The sequence below is a fragment of the Ambystoma mexicanum genome, chromosome 10 (assembly GCF_040938575.1).
Source record: "Ambystoma mexicanum isolate Mex_15411 chromosome 10, UKY_AmexF1_1, whole genome shotgun sequence".
Classification (NCBI taxonomy): domain Eukaryota; kingdom Metazoa; phylum Chordata; class Amphibia; order Caudata; family Ambystomatidae; genus Ambystoma; species Ambystoma mexicanum.
This window is the reverse complement of record NC_090932.1, coordinates 1199951013-1199973961: the sequence shown is the minus strand read 5'-3', so window position 1 is coordinate 1199973961 and position 22949 is coordinate 1199951013. Positions and strand designations below refer to the sequence as shown.

General features: G+C 45.9%; 1 protein-coding gene across 10 annotated transcripts in view; it reads right to left on the bottom strand.

The window, feature by feature from the left end:
* Window positions 1-22949, bottom strand: part of TAOK3 (TAO kinase 3) — a 2703337-nt gene that overhangs the window by 570463 nt on the left and 2109925 nt on the right. The window lies entirely within an intron of this gene.

Genomic DNA, 22949 nt, shown 5'->3' with positions numbered 1-22949 from the left:
ACCTTTTGGAGGAAGTCCCCCCGTCAGTATGGGCCGAGGAAACCCATCCAGAAAAATTTGGAAAGTTTGTGTGGTCTATTTGCAAACCAAGTGAAGTAAAGAGCGGAGGGAAACAGATGCACCTCCATCATTTTGATGAGGAAACATACAATAAGAAAAGAATTCTGCGACAAACACTACGCCATATAAAACAGAATGCAGCAGAAGACCCTCTTGGCTGTACGCAAAAAATTAAAAACGCCAAACAAGTCTACCGGAACTGGACAAAGAACCACAAACACCAAAAACTCCAAGAAGACGGGGAAAGAATGCTTTTTCTCCTCAATGCAAATAACTGCAAACATTTTTGGGCAGCATTAAATCAACTTGAAATTGGCCAAAACAGTTCCCTTTGCAACCTAGTCTCGGAGCGTAAGTGGGTAGACTACCTTTCCAAAAACTTCGAAAGCAACCGGCACAAGAGACGTTATTCTTCCCAACATCTCCTGGTCCCTGGCATTCACCGAAAAATAAATCGAGGACCTCATTACATCATCTTCCGCCTCCAAAGCGGCAGGTCCCAATGGCCTCACTTACCAGGTGCTACAAAACCAGCCAAAACTATGGGCAAAGTTACTCTTTCACCTGTATCAAGAAATTCTAAAGAAAAAGTTTTTTCCACCATCATGGAAGACTACACTCATCAATCCATTGTTTAAGGGGGGCGATAGGCTAAGCCCAGCATGCTATCGACCGATCGCCCTTCTGGATATAGATAGCAAAATCTTTATGAGAATATTACTGAAAGAACTTACCTTATGGGTGGACTCTAGACAGATTCTTCCCCCGCACCAAACAGGCTTCAGGAAAGGTCTTTCTACCAGTCTTAATGGACTCATCCTGAACCTGCTGAGCGAAAGATCAAACGAGAAAGAAGGCTCACCGTTGTATGGGGTATGGGTTGATCTGTCCAAAGCATTTGATCTCGTGGACAGATCCCTCCTCTGACAGAAACTTCACAACTGGGGGATTCCGGCCCCTCTTCTGGCTATGCTCATAGGGCTTCATAAGAACACTACCACCAGGGTGAGGTTGGACGGCCTCGGCAACCTATCAGAGACAATCCAGGTTCTTAAGGGAGTACAACAAGGATGTTTGGGTGCACCGTTATTCTTCAACCTATTTCTATCAGACATTGGAGACTTTTTATCCTCGGCATCGCTAATCTGTCCTAGGATTAATGGTAGAAAACTCCATTGGTTGGCTTACACGGATGACCTAGTGCTCCTGGATGGCTCAGCGATAGGGTTGCAGCAACTCCTGTCCAAACTTAACGAATATGCCAAACTAAACGGTCTGATAATTAATCCATCAAAATCTAAGATCCTCATCTTTAAACATCTGAAAAAAAAGGTGAATTCAAGGAACTGGGTCTTGGACTGCAAAGTAATTCCACGTGTGGATGAACTGACATACCTGGGATATGAAATCCACGCTCACCCAACTTTTAACAAGGTGATACCTTCCATCCTTGGAAAGACCTCAGAAATTATAGCACAAATGAAAAACCTGAATAGAAGATTCTGCAAGTTCTCAATACTTCCACTCAAGAAGTTTTATATAGGCAAAGCAGTCCCGGTCCTCCTCTATGTCCTTGAGGCAAAGCCCTTGCTGTGGAACTACGACTGGAGTAAAACTGAGGGGCTCTTATGGAAATCTTCGATTTATCTTCCAATGTGTACTCCTCTTGCAAGTCTGAGATTTGAATTGGGACGGATCTCTTTGAGCTGCCGTGCAGAGTGGAAACTTCTGTCCCTCTATCACAACATAATCATAACCAGTATGTGAACTCTCTTTTTTGACGTAAATCAACATCTAAAAGCGGCAAAATCAAAGCAACTTTAGGCTTAGAAAAAAAAAAATCAGACATATTTTGTACAGGCTGGAACTAACTACAGAAACACTCATGCAGAATCCCATGAAAGTGAAAATAAAACTAGAGACGACAGACTGGATCCAAACAATTGCTAGAGTCAGAAGTCTCAAACTCCCAAACCATTTCCTGAAAGAGGACAGAAAACTCGGCACCATCCCACGCTATTTGGAAACGTTTCCTGATCAAAGAATAAGAAACAACTTCTTCAGACTCAGATTGAATATAGCCCATACGGGCGAAATGTTGGCCCAAAGAAACCAGGGAGAGAAGACATTGAGACTCTGCAAGATCTGCCACTCTCCGAACTTACAATCTCTCAAGCATCTGCTGATGGAGTGCGAAGGTACATGGCCCACTAGAGTGTCACTACTGGGGAGATTTGTAACTAGAGAGGAGAGCTTAGTCCAAGATGCATTCTGGGATAGACTGATCTCTGGCCAAGAAGTCATGCTCACTGCAGCAACAGTAAAAGTCTTGGAGACTTTTTCTATATTAATTAACCAATAATAGACAAGTTAAGACAGTGAGCTTCCTCGGTTATTTTGGACTAGACTTTACAGTTAAATCCCTGGTTTCTGTGCCTTGATTCTACTTTATTTTTAAATATAAAATGTAAAATCGAGTTTTTAATATGAAATTTGTATCCTGATTTTCGCTTTGTAAAGGTTTTCTGGCAAAACCAAAAACAAATAATTAAAAAAAAGAAAAAAAAACAAGTACAGAACATACCCCTCTAGAAAATGTCACGGTCAAACATGGTGGCACCAAACATCTAATCTCAGAACTATATAAAATAATAAAAAATCCTGAGGCATACACCAAGTGGGGAAAACATGGAGAAATGGGAGGAATCAATGGGGTGAAGTATACAAATTGAAGACTGGGATAGATGGGAAAGAAAACACCTGGTCAGGCAAATCGACACAAACGAGAGAAACTACTTACAAAGTGATGACATGCTGATACCTGACCCCAGTGAAACTTCAGGAAATATACCACAAAGGGTTGGATCTCTGTTGGAGATGATGTAACGGGGGAAATTAAGCGTATTTGGTGGCCCTGCCATGGCCTACAATTTTACTGGAAGGAAGTGCTGAACGCAATAAATACGTTTTTGGGATGTGAGATGCATTTTTGCCACAGGGATTGACGGAGCCTGACGAGATTCACTGAAAGTACAGAGGACTAAACATTTTCCGTCTGCTCATTACTACAGCAAAACTGCAAATCGCAACCTCATGGAAAAAAGGAACAACCGCCTTCTCACCTGCAGCAGATTCAGTGCCCATGGAACATTACGGCCCTGGAGCAAATAGCTTTTTCAATATACACAGACTATGCAGCTTTGCTCAAGGTCTGGAGACCAATTGCGAGATAACCAACCCCAGAATATCGGGACCTTAAATGTCCACCAAATATTATGTATACCAAACTTATTTTCCCTAACTCTATAACTCTCAAGATATCTGGCGGGAGCACAACCTAGGTGCACTTACCAACACTAACATTTTTCAGTATTAAGGGGATGTGGTGTAGCTTCTCTCAGTAATTGGGGGTGGGAGGGGAAAGTTCTTTAATTTTTTGCAAGTTTTCATGCATGATTTTAGCTTTAAAGAATAGAAATTGAACCTTCGGTTTCATGTCCAAGGGTTTCAACCACTTTGGTCATAAGGCTGTAAAGAGGCTGAGGTTTACCCTGAGTATGCACCAATAGGATATCCAGCTCCAGAGAAGTGTCAAGGCCACTGGCTTCTTGCTGCTCTGAAGCCAACTTGAAACAAGCCCTTGCCTGACTCAAGTAACTTCTCTGAGAAGTCCCTCTCCTCTCTAGGACAAAGTGGTTCCATCCCAAAGGAAATAGACTCACCTTCATCATCGATGATTTGGCCCATCTTCACCATGAATGTCCCAAAAGAAAGCGGGGCATATTCGAAAGGAGCTCTGGTGGTGTTGAGGACGTCGAATTAGAGGGGGCCTGCGCCAAGGTGTCGAGGCTTGAGGGCTGAGTGTGTCAGTGCCAGAATGGGTCGTCTGTTAAAGGAGGCAGTGCTGAACCCTTAGGCATGCGTTTGCAGTCATTTACAGGGTCCCTCCCGGCTTGGTCAGGTGTGCTGAGAATTAACAGTGCCGGCACGTTGGAAAAGATATCGAGCATATTTAATGAAAAGGCTTCCTCTTTCTCCAAAGTGGAGGATTGGGTCGGGGACGGTATGTGTAGAGCCGCTTCCGGGGAGTCCTTGGAGCAATGACTCCTCTTTTTCAAGGACAAAGATTGGTAATGAGAGGAAACTGATCTGTGACAGGATCTCTTGTGGTGCTTCCTCCTCTTCTTATGGGGCTGGACCTGTCTTTTGACCTTCGCTCTACATCCTTCGACCTTGATCAGGATCTCCTTTAGTCGCCTTTTTCCTTGTGGAAAAATAAAGAGTTTTACCGGCCGTTCCTGGAGAACCTTCGGGTGCATGAATTGGCATGACCCTGCATCCATGGGTTGTGTGATGAACCTCCCCCATGACAGTACAGAGAAATCTTGTGGGGGTGGGAAACTGACATCAAGTCACAGAGGGTTTAATGGCTGAGGTCTTCCCAAGAAAATCAAAGTAGTGGTGTTCCTGAAGGGAACAACATGCACTGGAAATAAGAGCCAATTACAGGGCACTGAAGTCATGTCCAGCAAAGGGCACATAAGGAGTCGGACGGAGCAGACTCAGAGCCTTACTTTGCCTCCTGGTGTCAGAAATGTTTCAGAAGAACAACTGCGCTCGGATACGATTTCCCTAGATGACAAATCCATGGGAGGGAGGAATCCATTCAGCATTTGATACTGTTCATACACTTCCATGGTGGCAATGAAACACAAGCCTGTTTTATAGATATATGTTCTTGGACTGTTGAAATGTTCATAATATAAAGTCATACAAAATAAAAAAACAGGAAGAAGTGAATCTTTTCCCTCCACAGATGAGCCGCCACCGCTCTCATCAACTTTATAAGCACCCTCAGTGCAGCAGTGACACCAAAACGTAAAGAGATGAACTGATGAGTTCCTCCAATGAGAAAACAATGGTACTACCAATGGGCATCTTGAATTTGTCTAATTGCAAAGAAAAAAATTAACCAAAGCCAAAGGTCTAGAATCGGTCTACTGCTGCCTCCTTCATTGGAGACCATATAGGACAGAGAATCCCCCTCTGCAGAGTCTCAAGGGGAGGGGGAGTGAAGCACCTAAATAGGCACCTTGCCAACCACAGACCTCGCACTGCAAATGAGGAACTTCAATGAATGAAGATTGTCCAGCAGCATTTGCTGAAGGGGGGGGGTTCTGAGTGGGGGAGTAGCATGGGTAAATCAATTGCATGACCAACGTTTCTAAAGTGATGTAGGCCCATTCTACTGAAAAAGTTAAATGCTAGCACTCAGTGGCACACAATGCAACAATGATGCCAACATAACTAGGTGTTTAGGGATACCTTATGAGCATTTTGTTGTACTCCTGAAGCTGAACATCGAATTGTGAGTCTGGAGATGCATGAAACCCTCTGGAAGAATGATGCCTCTCGGGCTCAGCCATGCCCCACCTTGTCAGGGTGTTAAAAGCCGTTGAAGACCCACTCACAATGTTAAGTGGCTGCTCCCACACCTAGCATCTAAACATGGGGAAAAGGGGCTGGTATGGACCTTTTATGCACCTCTGACATTCTGGATGCAGTGTGGCGACACAGTGTTCCCCTTGGAGGCTACTGAAAATGCTTCTGATCCAATATTGAGCCTGCACGTTATTTAATCAGGTGAGGAATCTGTAAAAGGAAATCATTCATTAGAAAAGAATGTCACATTTTACTCGCAAAGTGTACGGTCAATTTGTAAAGCGTGAATTACATGACTTGGTTATGAAACCAAATTTACAAACCTTTTCTTATTTTTATGGAGCAGATTGTGATGGGAAGAGCTAAATCTGTAAACACAAGGACTACCTTTTAAATGATACAGTGCTAATAGGACAAACAAAAGAAGAACCTTGGCTGATCAGCCAATGGTGTGGGCTGCACACCCAAATACCCAGTTAGTGGTTTCCAATGTTTGTAATTGAAAAGGATAGTATTACAACTCGAAAATAAGCACCAATATTCATTTATTCACTAATAACGATGTTCTTGCTCAATAAATAGTCAATAATTTGGAAACAGATGAACATTGGGACTGTGCATTTCTGACAGTGAAGGTCCTTCGTCAGGGCCTGTATGATCATCTTGGTAAGTTCCAAATTGTCACTTCAATACACCCAATATAGTTCAGCACAACAGTAGAACACAACAGTAAAATGCAAGCACATTGTAGATGTGCATATTGGTACCGTGTATTACAGGTCACAAGCATGCAACAAATTCACATAACGTGCGAGGAAGAAGAAAAATAAAAATAAAAAAGAGAAAAAATGAGAGAAGGGTATTAGCTACATGTTTTCTGTTAAATTGCAAAGACTGACTGAAATAAAACGTGTGCTGACCTAGTGGCATCACTCCTCCGTTCTCATTGACACGTCGACAATGTTTAATGAGACCAGTATTGTTAGGGGGAGGATGGTGGGACGTATGGAGGAAAGAGGACTACGGTGAGTAACTATTCATTACTCTTGCGTCCCCTCCCGTTTCCTCCATACTGCATGGGCGATTACAACTGAATGTAGCCCCAGGGTGGAGAAGGGGCCCTCCTTAAGCAAACAAGTTCCTTAGAACCGCCTGTCTGAAAGCCGCGTCTGATTTAGAGCCGGCGGCCAAACAGTAGTGCTTACAGAAAGCCAAAGGGGTGGCCCAGGTGGCCGCCCTGCTGATGACCTGCCAAGAAACCTGCCAAGAAACCTGCCGCTGCAATGCGACGGCAGTGGCCTTGGCCTTGGCTATGACAGCGAGGGCGAGCATGTTAGCTGGAAGTGGTTTGTGCTGCCCCTCATAGGCCTCCTTGATGGCTGAAACCATCCACCTTGCTATAGAGGCCTTGGATGCCTGATAACCGGGCCTTGACACCCCCCCGAAGGTGACAAAGTGTCTGACTAGTGGAAGCCATTAGTCATGTCCAGATAGAATTTCAGAGCACCTCTGACATCCAGACAGTGCAAGACCCTCTGAGCTCTGAGCATCGTCCTTAGGGTCGTCAAAAAACGTAGGTAAGACTATCTCCTCGTTCAGATGGAAAGCAGAGGCTACCTTAGGTAGGAACACAGGATGTGGATGAGCCTGCACCCCAGTTGCACCAGGAGATGAGATGGGCCCAGCAGCACGTGAATCGGAGGCCTGTCCGAGAGGCTTAGAAGCTCAGAGAACCACGGTCTCACAGGCCACCATAGAGCTATCAGAATGATGCTGAGGTGACAGGATTCCTTTATCTTGCAGATCACCCAGTGGATCAGGGTGCAGGTGGGAAGGCATACGCCGTCATGCCGCTCCACTGAATCAGAAAGACGCCTCCCAGGGAGCCAGGCTCTGCCCCTGCCAGACGCAAACTGCTTGTTGTCTGAGCAGGTAAAGAGATCCACCTGAGGGTGCCCCCATCTGCTGAAGATGTCCAGCAGCACCTGATCGTTCAATTGCCACTCGTAATTGTCTCAGCTCCCAGTCTGCTTAGTCTGTCCGCTTCCAGGTTGGACTCCCCCGGAAGGTGGATGGCCTTTAGGTAGATGTTGTTCTCCATGGCCCAGTCCCACATGCTGACCACTAGGTTTAACCGGGGAGGAGACCTGGTACCACCCTGCTTGTTCACATAGCACATGCTGGTGGAGTTGTCCGTCTGGATGAGGACGACCTTGCCCCGAATGAGCGCAAGGAAAGCTTTGAGAGCTAGCTCCAGCCAGTTGATACAAGGCTCCTGCTCCTGCAGGGTCCAGACTCTGGACACTGGTTGTCCAAAGTGCCCCCCCCCCCAGTTTTCCAGGGAGGAATCCGTAGTAATGGTGATTTGCGGGGCCGGCTGCGGCAAGGGCCTGCCTGTCCGCAGGTTGCAGTCCCTGGACCACCATGTGAGGTCTCTACTTCTGGGTAGAGAAGACAGAATGTTGACCATCTCTCCACTTGGGAGCCCCGCTCGTGATTCCATGAGGCTGCGAAGTGTAGCTGCAATCTCCTCATCTTGAGTCTCGTGTAGGGTAAGGCCAGTAGGACCGCTGGCATGGTGCGTAATAAGTGTTACCATGAGGCCGAGGTCACTTCTCAGGTGAGGAAGTGAGTAATGGCCCTCCTGATGGCCGTGATCCTGTCCTCCGAGGGGAATACCCTCTTGGAGCTTGTGTCCCACATGAGGCTCAGAAAGACCAGGCTCTGCGTAGGCTGAAGCTGAGACTTCTTGAGGTTGACCGAAAACCCCAGCTCGTGGAGTGTGATCATAAGGGTGGAGGAAGTGTGATGAAACGCCTCTGGAAATCTCGTACCGACGAGCCAGTCGTCCAGGCACGAGTAGACGTGTTGGCCCTGCGCCCTGAGGATGGCTGCCACTGCATTCATGAGCCTGGTGAATACCCTGGGGGCTGAATTGAGGCCAAAGGGTATCACCTTGCATTGCAAGTGGCAGCCCATGATCCTGAATCGTAGGAAGGAGTGATGTGGCTGCCAAATCGGGACATGTAGATAAGCGTCCTTCAGATCCATGGAGCACATCCAGTCTCCCCTGCACAATGTCTCTGCAATCAGTGCTGGCGTAGCCATCTTGAATGTTTGAAGAGGGAGGGAGAGGTTGAGGGTGGAAAGGTCCAACACAACTCTCAGGCCAGCCTGGTTCTTCATTTGTATGGCAAAAATCCTGGAATAGAAGCCTAAACCTCGCTGGGAGGCTGGGACTTCTTCCAGGGGTTGGCTCTAGACGATCCACTGAATTTCTGCCAACAGAGTTGCTGTCCCAATCTGTAGGAGTGGAGGGGTGGAGGGAGGAGAGGAAGGGATCGGTAGGCGGTACCCTGTGGATACTACCGAGAGGATCCAGGGGTCTGCGAACTTCTGATGCCAAAACTGTGTGTGAAGGGCAAGCCTGCCCCACACTGGAGACACGTGGACCCGAAGGGACGCGTCATGCCTTCTTTCCCTTTGAGGCTGTTGCAGAGGAGGGGGACTGAAAAAAGCCCTTTCTCACCCCCCCTTTTGTTGTTTGCGCCGGTGTTGACTCAGCGAATGGTCAGGCTGTCTGGACCTCTGCTCTTGGAGGCCGCGGAACCCTCTGAACGTCCGCCCCTTGTCGGAGCGTTGCTGTGACTGGGTGTTTGCCTAGGGCGTGGCTTTCGTAAGGATAAAGACTTTTTATCTAACGTCTCATCGGTGGTGGAGTGAAAGAGGTCTCCCCCTCGAATGGAAGGTCCAATACGCGTTCCTGGACTTCTGGGTTAAATTTAGTAGCCCGAAGCCAGGCAGTCCTTCACATGTCCGTGACGATGCATATGGCCCGGCCAGAGGTGTCAATGTGGGCCTCGGTGTACTCCATGATGTCTTGCACCACCATTTCAGCCTCTGCCAGTCCCGCCTTGAAACGTGACTGGCTATGCAACGGAGGTTCTGAAAGGAAGTCGGCTATTTCCTGCCAAAGCCTCTGGTTAACGGCGGTCAGCACGGCATCCAAGTTGGATTGACGAAGATGCAGCAAAGCGTTGGAATAAAGCTTCTTCCTGTACGCCTCCAAGATCTTCTCCTCCTTTCCTAGCAGGGCCGAGGACGAGGTGGCCGAGGACAGCTGTGGCTTTGAATAGGGATGCTGCAGCAATCACTGAAGAGTGTGGATGAGGGTGTGCCGACAGCAAGAGTGGATCCCCCTCCATTTGCCTATACTTGGCATCCAGGAGCCGATTGACAAGCGGGGCCGAATGGGGCTTAAGCCACTCCTTTTTGGCCAAGGCGAAACCATCCTTCTGCATCGGGATCCCCGTTCTAGCCGCAAGGCATAGAGTGAGGACTCTGCAAGTACCCCTGCCTCCGGTTTTCGACTTCAGGTTGAGGAAGGTCCAAGCACTCTGCCAGACCTGCGAGTCGTATGTGGAAGGCCTTGGTGAACGATGGTGTGTCGGGGCCTTCTTCCTCGTCTGTGTCCACCAGGAAATCCGGCTGGTCCTAGGCAGGTGGAGGGGTGCTGGGTGTTGAGGGCTGAGGTTTGGAGACCGGAGCCAGAGGCTGGTACGGAACCACCTGAACTGTGGGAGGCAGGGGACCCAGAATCGAAGGAGCCGGCGTGGGCAGCAAGCGCTGCACCGGGGCCTGTGGTGTTGGATCCAAAGGAGGGCTCGCGAAGGGGGACAGGCCGGAGGGAGCATGTCCCTGATTACTTCCCTAAGGATGGACCCCATCTGAGGTGATCTTATGAGCATGAGGAACTTTTCAAAGAGGGGTGGCAGGTGATATAGACGGGATAGCGAGCGGCTGCTGAGGCCGGTGCATAATCTGTTTAGCTGTTTGCGAGGTAAACCTGTCCAGCGCTGCTGATGGATAAGCTGCAGGCCACGTACCTGGTTGACACCAGTCCCACCTTGTAACCCTTTCTCCCACCTGCTCCATTCCTCGGGCCGGTATCGGACAAGCGGCCATCTTGACTGGCGCGGCAGCCATCTTGTCGAGCTGCATCCCACAAGCTGAAGTCGTTGTGCTTGGCTCACTGGGCCTGGTCTCCTCCAGGACTCTTGGCGATGGAGCGTGAGACCGACCCTGCACCTCAGGCTGAGGCCTGGTATGTGTGACGCCCTCGGCAGAGTTGCTGGTAGCGCTGCATGCAGGCGCCCCCCTGGTCATGTTGCCGGTACAAGGGTGTAGCTCCTTGGGTGTACACCCGGTAAAAGAACCTTGCGGTCCCTCAGCACTGTCTCAGGAAGGATCTACAGACTCCTCGGCCTGGCGACCAGTAGCTGAATTAGCCTTGGTACCCATGCTGGAGCAAGAATCTGAGAGGTTCCTCCCGTCTGGGCGTTTCCTTGGAAAGGAGTCGCCCTTGCATGGTGCGCTGGAAAAGAGGGGCCATCCCTTGGGCCTTGACTTATGTCTGACCAAGTCCTATAAGTCCTCCGGAGGCGACTTCTCGAAGGGCTCCCTCCACCTAGCTAGTCTGTTCTTCAAAGCATGTGAAGAAAGTGCGTTGCACGCGGTGCAACCCTGCCATCTGTGGTAGGGGCCAAGGCAGCAGAGGCAAAGGGATCTGATGTAGGGAAAAGCCCCTCGCAGGCTGGACACATACTGAAGCCCGCTGAAGTCGACATGCGCCGGGGAGGAGTGTGGCGCCAGAGGACCGAGGTCCTGGATGATAAAAGATGACAAAAAAGACAGAAGAACGTATCCGGGGAAGAACGTGTGGTATTACATGGCCGAAGCCAAACCCAGAAGCACTGGTGAAATCGGCACATTCCCGTCGACATGGAAAAGGGGACTGAGGAGTGGCGCCGGTGGGCGGAGTAAGGGTTGCATGCTCCAATTGGGCCGAGCCACCACACGCCTCTAAATTTAAAGGGGAAGAAGATTTTTTTCTGGTGAAAAAGGTTCTGTCTCCTGTCCCTAGCGAGGGACGCCCATGCAGTATGGAGGAAAGGGGACGGGATGTAAGAGTACATAATGATCTTCTATAGTGCAATCTTTCACTGGAAAACTATTGCAGAGTTTTCCAAAATGGACATGCCTGGAGAAGCCTTGTGGTCTCATCTGGCAGACGAGTGAGACATTCAGAGAACTTTTAAGGAAGAACAAGGGGTTGGCCAGTGGTATGCCATTTCAGATGCTAATTTTGGTAGCAGGGAGCTTTGCGACCTGTAGAGATCTGGTTTGGTTTAGAGTGGATTAGCAGAGAGTGTTTAGCTAGAGTGTGAGGTCATAACTTAGAATGTTGTATAGAATGTTTGCAATCAATCCAGATTCTATGTACTGAGTGATATTTGGGGCCAGCTCACCACCGGGGCTGGTGGATGTGACTTACCATCTTGCACTTTAACTTTATTAACATATGTTATTAAATAATAAAGCACTGAAGAGCATAATTACAAGGCTTCCATTCTAACTTGGAAGTATCAATCTTTACATTGGAGACAAGGAATAAAGATTCCACGCAAGGTGAAGCGGACACGTTGCTACTCACAAAGTTGTTAGGAGAATCAGCTGTTCAAGGTGTTTGTTTACACGAGAGGAGCAGCAGCGAAGTGTGACGGCAGTGACCGTATATATCAGCTTTTACAGAGAGCTTCAAATAGCAGCGTAACGGAGAGCAGTTTGCCTTCTGCAAGCAACAACAGAGGAGTGCCCACCAGCGTCAGAGACATCCACCAGCCCCGGGGTCCTTCCTCACATGGCCATAAGGTGAGCGCCGTATGTGTGGCTTTTCGAAGAGGAGTTTCTAATTATTAAAGGCGGCATTGGCAAAAGTAACAGCAGCTCATTGGAGCACTTTGGTAACAGCAACACAGTGCCGTGGGCGTGGTGCTGCGTCAGCAGACACGTTGGCAGAGTAATGTGTGTGCTACTCGGGATGAAGTGATTGATTGGGAAGCCTGCTGCCAACGCGTATTGCAAAGGGACGCATCTGGTGATTTCAGCGAAATTGTAAAATTTTATGTTCGTGAACGAGTGAAGACGAGCATTTGATTTAACACGCCGCGGGGTAATTTTTCTGGGACATATACCTTTGCAAGTTTGGACACTGTTTTAGGTTGTAGCAGTGGTTGTGAAGGGGGGGCTCGTAATTATCATCCGAGGCTCTTCACATGAGGAAAGCTCCTGTTGAATGATGACGTCAGCTCTTGCTGTAACGGCCGCTGGGCCAATGATGTGGGAGTCACATGAGGGGGGGACTCCATGAGGGGAACAACGAACGGTCGCTGAGCTAGTGACAACAGAGTCATGTGGGGATGGTTTTCCAGTTGGAGGACGGCGAAAACTGAAAGAGTTTCTGCGCTCGCAACGGAGGGGGCCGAGGAGCACCAGAGACTTCAAGTTGGAATCGGAAAGGAAAAAAAGAGAAATTAATATCCTGAGGAGAAAGCGCAGCATAAAGACAAAGAGGCAAGGCGGGAGTATCAACAAAGCACTCAAGTTGACAGATTCTGAACTTAATACAGGGCTTCTCACCGAGAATGACAAGTTATGTGATAATGAAGAACGTTTTTCTCACGTTATGGATTGTGCTCTGTACGGAGGGAAGGAGCAGGAGGATTTGGTTGTGAACGATCACATGGTGGAAAGGAGCATCAGGGGCCTGCAAGAACTTGATCGAGAAATCCTGTTATTTTTTCGTAACTTACAATGTTATGACAGAGAGTACTAGGTAGGTCATGTGAGGCCGGTTGAGTGGGAGTGGTAATTTGCCTGCCGTGGCCTTCTTCAGTTTAGCGATTTGGATAGTTTTGGTGAGTATGATGTGAAGGTGTGCTGACAATAGAAAGACATTTGAAATGCAATTTAAATGAATGTGCTGTAATGGTGGGGTGACATGTAAAGACCAATTTAATCCATTGTCATTATGGGTATATTTACTTTTGTTCACATGCCTTTGATGCTGATACAATTCTCATGGCATTAAAAAGCATCCCTATTCCTGTGAGTCATGCGATGGGTGGGGGTGTGGGAGGAGAATGCATTTAAACGTGCCATGCATTTACATGTGTGGGGAGATGTATCGTCTGTTTTCTTGGAGGAGGGGTGACTTATTTGGTCATCTGGGGGTGGAGCATTCCTTAGAGTGGAGTATCTCTTAGAGTTAAGTGAAGGTATAAACTAAGGGATAGAGGCCCATCCTAGATAGTCAATAGATGGGAGGTCTATGCAGTTTATTTTGAAGCTATCCTGGAGATCAGCAAGGCGCGGATCATACCCTGAGTGTTAAGGAAAGGGGGTTGGTCATTTTGAGTCGTAGGACATCCTGATTGTGGGTGTCCAGTTAAAGGATCGATTACAAAAGGTTCGAATGCAAAAGATGAAAGTCAATAGGATCGAAAACCAATTATGTGTCATGAGGGCATGGCTAGTGGTGATTGTTTTGTAAGATAAAGGAGGTAGGGGCTGGTTCCCTTTAGTATGGCAGCTGTTTGGCCGACAGCATTTAATTGGGCATGGTTGTGTGTGTGTGCTTTGTGAGTGGATTGGAAGTGGGCATATTTTACTTTAGGTTGTAGTGATTGATGGGTCTTGCGCTGAATGTTTAGTGTTTAGTGTTCCAAGGAGCGTTTGGTCCTTATGTTTTCACATTGTAAAGGGGGGAGATATGTAGAGAGCTGGTTTGGTTTAGAGTGGCTTAGCAGAAAGTGTGAAGCTAGGGTGTAAGGTCACCACTTAGAATGTTGCATAGAATGTTTGCAATCAATCCAGATTCTATGTACTGAGTGACAGTTGGGGCCAGCTCGCCACCGGGGCTGGTGGATGTGACTTACCATTTTGCACTTGAACCTTATTAACATATGTTCTTAAATAATAAAGCACTTAAGAGCATAATTACAAGGCTTCCGTTCTTACTTGAAGTACCAATCTTCACACCACCCATTAATGTGCAATGGTTAGAAGTTTGTAAGAATTTCTGGCCTGTATTGGAAGCCACTGGTGTGCCTTAAGAATAGGCAATATATAGGTCCTTTTAGGCAAATTCGCAACTATGCTATGCGGGCCACAGTATTTTGTAAAATTTGCTACACATACCGGGTTCTGACTTCCGTATTCAACTCATTCGTCTCCGCTGACCTGCTCATATAATACCTGGGAAGAAAGTTCCTGTTTACCGTTAATTACAATTCCTTACGAGAGGGCTCCCACATTGATGGTCTTTCCTTGTGTCTTAAATTAGGTAGCTGAATACTGCTCAACTGCCTCCTTATTTCTTCGTTCACCAAGCTACATAGACCAGGTTAATACTTTACGCAATAGACTATTTCTATTGTATTGTTGACTTATATTAACCGCGGTCTTCTTCCTTACAGCTTAAGGACATAGCGATGTGTGCTACCCGCTCTTTCGCTTGATCCGTTCCTCTGTCTGGCCTTGATTGGAATAGAGCACAAGGGTGTATCGAGAGGAAGAGGTCCCTCTGGTCAGGAGGCCTGGGTTAAGGAATAACCCAGGCTCTTCAATCAAGCTGATCAGGCCGGAAATTCAAACTCACCTTTACTTGGCTCCACATCGATCCTAGTCGGTGAGTGACAATTGCGCAAAGAGTTTCAGACAAGTATATTTTGATCTGTCAGAGTAGCATAAATTGATAGTTTGCAGTACTCAGCTAATGCGAAAGGTGGGAGGACATGGAAAGGGCAAAGACCATCTAGACCCCCCTAACTCCCACCAAGTGTCTTTAATGCCTTTTTGACGTTTAATCACGTCCTGCCAGGGTGAACTCAGGGTAGAGTTCTAATGCTTTAAATCATAAAGAAGTTGGACTGGTAAGGATACTCTCAGTCTTGTCTTTATTTAAAGCCAGCCAGTTTTGAGACATCCTGAATTCTATGCATAGGAAGTTATGTTGGATTTTGCTATGACTAAACTGGGAGTAATTATGTTAATGTTAAAGGTTTTTATAACATGCACAGGTGCCACTTAAGTGGACTTTTGTCGCTCTAACGGTTCTCTGAGGAAAAAAAAAGAAGGGGGTAGGTTATTGGGAGGAGCGGGAAAAAGAGCTAGGGAGATGTTATCTGCTGCTGACAGTTTCAGTTCGGATGTACCATTTTCTGAGCGTGGGTGCAAGATTCGGGAGGCGGACGTCATGGGATGTGCAAGGTTGTGTGTGTTATAGATGTTGCAGTGTTGTGAAGTGTGTGGGGTTTGCTGTGCTGAGGAGTCCTGGTTGTTTTAGTGCAGTATGTGAGAGGTTTATGCAGAGGGTTGATTATTACTAACAGTTTGGGTTGTTAGTGGCCGTGGCTGATCTTCAGCTTTCCCCGTTTATTAGTTGTATCATTCCTTCTGTGTGCCCTTTCTAGTTGTATCGGTAAAGTTGCCTATGGGTGAAGGGTTCTTGTGCTACTTTGCTAATCTGTCTGTTGCCCGAATTCCGAGTGTAGTCCCCATTTTTGATTAGGTGCCCATTCCTAGTCCAGAGAGTGATCAGCGCGGTGGCAGTTCTTTAACTGGATTCCCTTGGGGGGGATTAAGTTCTAGTAGGGGCGTAGTTAGGGTTTGGTCCAGTTCCCTCTTGTTGCCCCTACCTTTCCCATTTCCATTCATGGGGTTTTCCATGGCCTACTTCCCTGGCCCTAGTATTTCTGGCTTATCACCATCTGTTTCCAGGGCTCTATATTGGCTGGCAAGGTGGGTGGGGTGCTTCTCGTTCTGGTCCTATACCTCAATCTTGTTTTTCCTGGTTACTTCTCTTTTTTCCCATGCTTGGTTGATCGGCAGGTGTGCGGACGTCGTTCAGTCTGCTTATTGTGTTCGGAGTTGAAGAGCCAGGTTTTCAGCAGTCTCCTGAATTTTGTATGGTGCTCCACGATTCGAATTTCCCTCGGAATGGAGTTCCATGGATTTGCAGCTAAGCAGGAGAATGCTGAGCCGCCCAGTTTTTCCTTGTGTTACCATTTGGGTTGAAGACAGATGTTGTTGCAGGATCTCATTGTTCTAGCTGGTTTGTAGATGGAGAATTTCATTTGGATAAAGTATGCTCCCTGGCCGTGTATTGCTCTGTGCATTATGCATAGGGCTTTGAAGGAGATTCTCTTTTTGCCCGGGAGCCAATATAGTATCATGAGTGCTGGTGTGATGTGATCTCTTCGGCTGATCCAGCTGGCAAAAGCAACTTTGAGGTTAACTGCCATAACCCCATCTCATGGGTGGCATGAGGAGTAGTGGTTAAAGTATTCTTCCAAGACTCCCATACCTGTCCCAGCATACTACCTATATATGTCTGGAAAAGAAACTATGGGTGATTAAAAGCACAATGTATTGGAAAGGGTAAATAACTGACACGCCCATTTAAAATCCCCACTCTTCCTAAACGACAGATATGTGAGGAAAAAATGCCCTAATAGCACTAAAGAATGTGTCTGCTATATTTAAATGCTGAAGCCTTTTGGCTTCAGCATGTAAATATAATTTCCAATTACGTTGAAGCACGTCATCACGGCCATCCCCCGACCAGCAGGCACGATAGAGGAAGTCCTCCCCTTCATTGCCTGGTGGTCGGGAGGATCGCCACAGCAACGTGGGGGGGGGGGGCGATCTGACCCCCAAAAGGTAAGCACTGCTACTGCTAAGGACGAGTTATCTTGTCCTCAGCACTGCAGACGCAGTGCTGAGGAGATACCTTGTCCTTAGCATTTAAAGGGTTAATGCCATCAAAATGTTTAAGCGGTTTGTTATGATGATACACAGATTAGACTAATAAACATGTCCTAAAGAGATCTCACATAGTACTGTGTTTAATTTGCATAGTTGGATCAAAGCTTTCCATTTATGAATATTTTGTTTTGGCATGTCTCAGACAAATCTAGGGCCAGTTTGTTTTTTATTACAAGAAGCAATGTCTTGTCACAAAGCAACAAGAGCCATTATAGATTGCAAACCAAAGATCATGCCCTGTCCTGCCCCTACCCACATCTCACAGACACCTCGTACCCTCCCAGCCAATGTACCACCAATTCCCCTTTTCCACTTCCACCCCTGAGCATACAGAAGTGCAGTTTTTGTGCCCATGGCAGTTCATGTAATTTGTAGTGTCTTCTATTGAGGCACACATTGTTTTGTCAGTATTTATCACATAAGATTGATTTTTTCTGTGGTTAATCTTGGTGTTAACTTTTTGCAGGAATCTCTGGCATGCAATTTCATCTTCATGTGAAATGTAGTAAAGTGAGCTGAGATTCAACATGGGCAAGAGTGATTCTGGTTGCACAGTCTAACCCTTCAAAGCTTCTGAGGAAGTGTTGACTTGTACAAAGTGTTGTGTTCCTCGGCAGAGGATTTAGTGTGGATTCAATATATCCAAGTATGGCTTCCTTGAAGATGTTTACTCCAGAGATGATTGGCGGGTCTGGCTTTCCTGGTTTGTCAATCTCTGGGAGCATATTGAAAAACTATTCTTGTTTGGTATCAAATCGTGGCGATTTTCCTCAATATTGCGCAACATGGATTTGATGATGGGTTCCAGAGCTTCCTTTTTAGGACTCCATGGAGGGGTGATCACCAAGTTCTTGTTAATATGTTGTGCCAAGCATTCGTCCATACTCATACCTATGGCTCCACCTTTGTCGTGGCGTGGAACCGATTGAAGACCTCGTCACCAGTCAGCTGTCAGTCATCACCCTCTCAATCCATGAACTTTAACAAGATGAACTGTCTGTCTACACTCTCCAGAGGACTGTCCTTCTGCCACGGCCAGTAACTAGACAAAGTCCATCTTTCACAAAGGATGAGTAGACATTGCAGGATCTGTCGGTTATTGTTCTGAGGGCTGACCTCTCGAATACCAAACACAGAAGAATGTGGGAGCTCAGGTACTTGGAGGTGCATATCCTAAAAGATAGGTCTGAACTTAGATACAGGTTTTATCGGGGTGCACAACTTGCACTCACCGCTAGCCATTGGCTAGACTCTTGGCGAGTAAGAAATGGTGTGCTGTGTGTATGCACAGAATTGAGGTGGTGAGTGGCTAGGAGCTTGCTACTTGAAATTTCGCTGCCTAGTTTTATCATACACTTTGACCAACCTTGAGCCCAGGACTGGCAATGCAATCACATCAACAAAGCCAGAAGACAACCACTTGCCAGTGCTGGCATCCATCAGCAGCTGTCGGGCACTGCTGTTCAGGGACCCTAATGAGCGAGGACACTTGACCTAAACAGCAATGTCTAGGATGTCCAGGCACAAATAGTTGGCACACATCAGCCATGGGGCACACTCTGATAACGGCAGAAATTGTGCCATTAAATATAGGTGGCATGTTTTGTATTCACCACTTAGCACACAAGCCAGGAAGCCATTGTGAAGCACACGGAGACAACATTGGAGATGTCTGCCTGTTTAACCTTAAACATATTTTGTAGTTACGTTGTTTATCAGACAGTAAACCTTCACATTGAAATCACTACATGGGGATGGCACTGCATCGAGGCTCCAAAATGCATTTAGACTGTGGGGAACATGCAAAGCAACCCTTGCTTTCCAATTGTGTATTTCCTTTACTGTTTTAACTTTAATATTAAAAGAACACCAGTAATAAAAAGATTAAAATAGCGTCCCTTTGAGTGTCTATCTTTACAAACGATTACATTTTTAAATACTTTAAAATGTTACAATATGCTAGAAACGTGGACTGTTTTCAGTGACATCTGTTTTGGTCGTCTTGTTTCCCGCAGTTTTATGGCCCTTTAGAAAATACTGCCTGGTCGAACACCAGTTCCTCAATTTATTATACCATGTGAGCACCCATTCTGCAGCCAACTGCACAACAGCTCAAAACCCAGCTGCCCAGACTAATCCTTGCCGAGAAACTATAAACACACTAGGTACAACCAACCCTCTACCCTCATGTCCATAGGGGAAGTCATCCTCCATGCTTGGACAGGAGTTGAGGCTAGCTGACTTGTCTCAACCAATAATGTTGGAAGGTTGGAAGGTAGTATCGAGTGGCAACCAAAGACTCACTTCAGAGGCACCGTCAAACCGATTTACTAACAAATTCCCCCTTTCCTGTTCCTCTAACATAACCAACGCCACTATAAACGATCAGGGGACAGCCACACTACACATAGAAATGCAAAGAACTAATCTTATGCTTGTGCCCAATCAACTCAAGACTGTGAAAACAACCTAAGAGGGAACATAACTTGCACATAATCCATAAATCCAGCGACACTACACAAATGCACGCCAATACAATACAATCGGACACCTAACAATCATCCGCCACTCTGACCCCTTATGGATACAACTAACGAGTGCGCACGACAGCAAACCCACCAACCTCACACTCAACACAACCACTAGCACACATCGAAGGCACTGAGTCCTAGCCATACGATTATAACAAGTTGGGCCTCTCGAACGAAATTCCACATGCAAGCAACACTCAGAAGCCAGTTGCTCCTGGTTTTGAACCTATCCTCATATCCTATCCTCACTAACGCACCCCGCCCTCTTCTCTTACAGAGCAACGTGAGCACCTTGAGACTGCCCTTGGGTGGTGGCGGTGCGCAGTATAAAACATAACGTAACATAGCATGACAAATACAACAGCGTACAGTATTGGTTGGATGAAAGATCTGAGAATGCATCAAATAATACACTTCACTGTGTCCAAATCAACCACGTCATCTGGAACATTATTGACAGAATATACATTAAGGGAGAAGGCCCAGATGAGCATTGATGCTCAGCCACATTTAATGACTGTTTGATATCAACTGAGGCATGCTTCCAGGCGGGGATGATACAAAAAAAAAGCATCATTGGCTTATCCCAAAACAACAAACATTGAAAGTTAACATCTCATGAAGTATTTTAAGCAAACCAGAAAGCTCCTTATTTAAAAAGGGGAGTGATTATTTTATTTATCTTCTTTTTAATTAAATCATTTGGTTGAAAAATCAACCTTTAATTTACATTTACAAATAGCCGATACTATTCATGCATAGCCATTTAAGATCTTAAGACATTTAAGAGATCACAATTTCATACATATGCTAACAAATCAAAACAGGACAAAAAAAATCAAAAGAGAATACAACAGGCTATAAAACAGGCTATAAACTCTCAATAACACAATTAATCTGTATTCAATGCACAGATAAAACCTGAAATCGCTATCACTGTAGAGGTAGTGTACCCTGCAAGTAGCATAGAGCAAATAGAATCATCTATATTGACATAATACATTCCGTTAAATTCATAATATTTCTTAAGATATTTAACACGTAGACATGATAGGGCACTACAATCGTGAACCCAATGTCGTAAGGTCTCCGTTTCGTATGCACAGAATCTACAACCTACATTGTCCGAAGAGATCAGACCAAATCAGGATAGGAGACTCCTAGTGCACACTGCACTCCACCGAAAACGCAGGAAGCTCAACCGAGTACCTCTATCTGGTAAAAATATTCTAAAATGGTGCTAAAGTACCCATATTTTTCTGTTCACTATATAGATGTCGTAGGGAACTATACAAGTGTAAGGATTCTATCATTTTCATCCAGTCCCAACAAAACAATCTGGACTTAGTTTTAATAGGGTTATTACAGAGTTTGTCAGTTGTACGTCCTATGTCACCCAAGATAGTCCCACATAAAGTGTGAATTGCTTTCAAACGTACCACACCATGATCTAAATAAATCTTATTCAAGTCCAGGCAAAGGGAGTTCCCCGGTGGACATTAGAACTTTCTTACCAGCGACAGGATACTCCAATATGATCTTGTCTTAAGAGAAACGATCCTCAACTCATACCCGATTATCGGGATTGGGGTGCACTTTGGAGTGTGCATTACTCTTTTCCAAATGTTTCCTTCCAAAATCGGAAGAAGCACCAAAATTCTGGTTTCGTACACTCTGTCTAATAGTGTCGGAACAACTTTTGCTTCCTAATACCGAACTGCAGGTTTTAGGGAAAATTTCCCAAATTTAGCTTCTACTCTGGACAATTGATTTGACAGGGCAGAAGCTCTTGATTTATACCAAGCCGTTATGCTAAAAATGTTGGGGCCCACATTCACCATAAATCCCAAATACGGATTTTACCTTCTGAATTTCAGTTTTTCCAATGAACCACCTCTGATGGAATTGCTTCCTGGATTTTGTCAACTGGATTATTTTAGAATTTTTCGGGTTAACACTCAGTGACAAATCCTTTACATAATTGACAAACGCGTCCATAAGTCTCTGTAGGCCTATCGCGGTCAAATCGAATAAGAGGAAATCATCCGCATAGACCAGCCACTTAACTCTAAGACCTGAAATTTTTGGAGACGCCAAGCCTGCAGATGACAAATGATCTCCTGTGTCTGCCAAGTGCAAATTAAAGAGCACGGGTGCTAACATACACCCTTGTCGTACACCCCTACCCACCAAAATACTTTCAGAAAGGGTGCCCAAGTGGTTAAAACGTACTCTTAATGTAGTTTCCAAATATAAAGCCATTATCAATCTCAGTACTCCTCTCGGAATTCCCCATGATGCAAGTTTACGCCATAAAGAACCCCTATCGACCGCATCAAAGGCGGCCGTAAGATCAACAAACACAACATACACACTCTCATAACTCCCATTCCATGTCATAGATTGGAGGCAGTTCATTATGGCTCCATTAAGGGATGTACCCATATTAGTCCTAAAACATGCCTACCCCAATTCCGCCTGCCACGATTGAAGATGTGATCGCAAAATAGATGCAAACACCTTACTATCCGCATCTAGAAATCACGATCGGGCAGTAATTTAGGGGTTAGACTTATCACCTCTTTTAAAAATAGGTATTAAATGTGCAGCAGACCAAGTGAGTGGGTACACCCCCTTCTTTCGAAAAAGAACAGAAAGAACATCAGACCATAGGATGGGGTCCCCCAAAACAGAAGATTTGAAAGGCTATTGGGCCCTGGGGGACGAGAGGAACTTATTTTGTGCAAACAATCCTCAACTATTTCTTTGATTTAGTCTTTGGTTTATAACTCTTCATTGTTGCACAGTTTCAGTGCCTCCATTTGATTCACAGGGTCTCCTGCAAACACTTTAGAAAAATGGGAAACCCACGTTGCCTCGTCAACTCCATTCAGCTGAGAATCTGGCTGAGTGTTAAAAACCGCGTTTATGATTTTTCCAGAACTCTCTACTATGTTTACCTTTGACGCAACAAAGCATTGCCTCAGCATCTTCATCCATATGCGTATTCCTATTTTGGTTAAGCCAGTTTTTGTATGATTGACAGGCCCTACGTATCCCTTCTAGTCCATCTAGATTAGAGATCAAGGATGCTTTTTTATAACTAATTGTTTTTCTCATTTTTTTCTTGCGCGCCACTACTTCTTCGCTATACACATGAGACTGATTATTTTGTCTCGCTACCTAATTAGCAGACTTCAAATGTTTGCTCTCTATTAGCACTGAGGAGTTTTCCAAAGTTTGCAGGAG